Raw genomic sequence first — 3765 nt, forward strand, 5'->3', positions numbered from 1 at the left:
TATATATATATATATTTTTATTTATTTGTGGATCGTTTTGTGCACCGCAACGAAGAAGAATTGATATTTATACATTATTTGTCGGTCAGGTTGCACGCCACAACAGAGAAGACTTATTTTATTGTGCCTGACTGTTGTAACTGTATCGTGTTGTTTTGAGAAGTTGAGCAATAGTGTTATTATGGGGCCCTCTTATAGTCGACTACAGGTCCGGTTATTGACTTTACTGTTTCATTTCTATTTCAAGTTTCTGTTATTATTGTTTCATCCAGGTTTATTGTGAGTATCTTGTCATAGCCTCGTCACTAATTCATCGAGGTTAGGCTCGACACTTGTAGAGTACATGCGGTCGGTTGTACTCACGCTACACCTTTGCACTTCTTGTGCAGATACCGGTGTTGATCCCAGTGGCGTGTAGCGAGACTGCTCGGGTTCAGCTGCTTTTGGAGATTCGAGGTATAGCTGCACAACATCCGCAACTTGGAGTACCATTCTTTATCCAGTTTCACTATTTATTTAGTATCACACAGTTGTACTTTATTTCAGACCGTATTTGTAGTATTCTAGATGCTCATGAACTTGTGACTCCAGATTCTGGGATATGTTTAGACTTCTTCATTTAGTATTTTATCAGTCTATTTCAAATGATTAGAGTTTATTACTGTTAATGATTTGGTTCTGAATTGTGAAAATCGGTTAAGTAATTTAGCGAACATTGGGTTGCCTAGCAAGCTAAATGTTAGGCGCCATCACAGTCTCGAGTGTGGGATTCCAGGTCATGACAGATTGCCAGTTCTTGAAAATATTGTGAGGCGACACTTAGGAGGAAAACAGGTGATATAAGAAGGGTAAATTGGTCACAATGTAATTATTTATCATTTATACAAATGGAGTAAAAGATTTGTTACAATAAAAAATCAAAATAAGCTAGGTAAGTATGATATGGTAAATCATGAGGGAAATCAGTGTGACGAAGAAAAAAATGAGGTCTCTTAAATTATCCGAAGATACTATAAATTATCAATCCTTTTAGGGAAATAAATCTGAATAGTTTACCTTGCTCTTTGCAAGTGACTAGAAAAATATGAGTTTTACCAGTAAGGCCATTTGCAACAAGAATTGGATTTCGAAGTTAGGATACCGTGGTAACTACATTACAAAAAAGGAAAAAAGATACTGCGGTACACACTTCATGTTTGACCATTCTATCGCAGTTAGGCACATGTAATGATTCACGCTGATTTACGTAGAATAGCTTTTATCCATTTTTCCACAGTAATCTTGCTCACCAAAGGAAAATAAAAACGTAAGAAAGTCAACTCTCTCCACTGCACCTGTCGACCAAATTGTCGTTTCTTTCTCGATATGGAATAAGCCTGAAATGTCTATCAACGAACAATCACTCAACAGGTGAAGTTATCTTTTTGCAGGAGCACATACACTAGGATTTCCATAGTAATCTTTGTTTGTGATTTATAACATCGCGTATTCCTAGAAATTTGAGACCGTCAGCGACAAAAGAAGTATCAAATCGAGGAGCATTTTGGGTTAATTAATAGTAGTATTTTACATAGATCAAAACGTTGTTCTGCATTTGATTTGCTTGTGATACAAATTAACATAAATTGACCTGCAATAAACGAAGAAAGAAAGGTTCTGTAAAGTCCCCTAAGATTAAAAATAATAACAAGGTCACCGACTAGTGCCATATCACTTGGACCTAATAATACGTGTCACACCTCCTTTTTTACACACCTACCCCGAAAGATAATGTATAAGGGAGTTTTTCCATTCAAAGTGACATTATTCGAAATGGGATTATTTATTTGGTTTTTAGAATCGCCACTTGGGAAAGGATTGGCTTTTGGTGTCCCAAGTCACCGGTTTAACTTGAATCCCAAATCGAGGAAAATTTCGACTTTCCTTTTGAAGTCTGCGAACCAGAAATTCTGAATAAGGAATTCTGTTAACCCGGGGAAGGTGTTAGGCACCCCCGGATTCCGTGGTTCTAGCACGGTCGCTTAAACTATCATATTCGGCCTACTATCTGATTTTAATACATGTTCAAACCTATTGTGCAATTTTAAATTATTTACCGCTTTTAATTAATTTTAAGGAAGATTGAACGTCGTCTAAAACATGTCTTTGGATCGCGTCACATGAAATGCACCCGCAATCCGAAACACATTTTATTCAATGTTTTAAGATTTGGATTTGGGTCACATGAAATGCACACCCGAGTTTAGGAAAGTAATATTATTAAGATAACGCGCTTAAAGCAACTACGCGTTGTTAACTTCGCGAGGGCCATGAAAATTTGCTAAATGGCACGCCTCGAACTCTAAGTATTTTATTTTAAAAGGATTTTTACTTATCTAAAGCAGACTACGATGTTCTTGAATTATTTTACTAAACTACTTTGTGATCATTGCAAGGCCCTAATTTATGCACTTAAATATTTCAAAAAAAATGGAATTAAATACTCAAAGATCATGTAACAGAATCTAAAAGTGTATGTCTTCATCGTAGATAAGAACTACAGTATTTAGGAAATTGAAGAATCTTAATAAGAAATTGAAAGAAAGAAAACTACTTAACAGATTTAAGAAAGACGAAATGCAAAGAAAAGGAATTACACGATCTTTCAAACATGAATGTCATATGCATATGCAGCTCATGAGAGTGTGTTGAAATTGCTGTATTCTAATGTCATTTGTTTTTTTTTTCTTTTTTTCTTTTCCTTTTATTTTAAAATCTAATAAAATCCTAAATTAATCCTAAATCAATCTAATTTGTAAAAAATCTAAAACATTTTCGTAAAAGTCCCTCTTCCGAAAATTAAGAGGCAACTTTCAAAATCAAAAAAAAAATAATATATTTTACTTTCGTGTTAGAAAAAGAGAAAATAAATGAAAATTCAAACAAAAGTATTTCTTTCTACTTCTAAAATTCCCAAAGTTCCAATAAAAAGAAAAGGAATTTTTTTTTAGAAGTCTTTCTTTCAAAAAATAAAAAGAAAAATCAAAATCAAAAATATTTCCCTTTTTCCTTCTAAAGCATTTCTTTCAAAAAATTCAAAAAAAGAGTTAGTTTATTTACCTTATTTGCAAGAACTACGCTTGGTCTGATTCATGCGGAGTCATGATACGTAGGCAATCTCCATAGGATTCGACCGCAACCCTAAGAAAAAAAAAATGAGGGAAGGAAATAAAAGAAAAACAAGAGAGGAAAAGAAGCGTAAAAAGAGGAAATAAGGAATCGAGAGAAAAACCATGGCCAAAGAAAAGGGAAAAGCAGAAAATAAAAAACAGCGGGAAAAGAAAAATGAAAGAAAAAATAGAAAGAGAAAGAAAAGCAAGAAAAACAAAAAGTAGAAATCAAAAGAAGAGAAAATAGAAAAAGAAAAGCTAGGATGACGCATGCAACCGGTGCAAATATGTAGACATCCGTTTAACTGTATAGGTGCATCACACCCCAATGTACGATTACCTATATGTTACTTGTCTCAAACTAACCGTGTGTTGCTGTCAATTCCAGCCTAGCTTTTAGAAACGGTGGTTGGTTGTGGTGAGCTGGCATCGCATCAATACTTTACCAGATCGAAAGGAGTGTGAAAATGTCTACAGAAATGACTTTGCCCGCAGTCCCCATCTCTGAGGACAACCCCATCTCGGGGATCCCGGCATCTGAGTCTGTCACAGCGGAAGAGAACCGGATACTACGTCTCCGACTCATGGAGATGTGGGACGCCTGGACCAATGGAAG

The sequence above is a fragment of the Nicotiana attenuata genome, unplaced genomic scaffold (genome assembly GCF_001879085.1).
Source record: "Nicotiana attenuata strain UT unplaced genomic scaffold, NIATTr2, whole genome shotgun sequence".
Lineage (NCBI taxonomy): Eukaryota > Viridiplantae > Streptophyta > Magnoliopsida > Solanales > Solanaceae > Nicotiana > Nicotiana attenuata.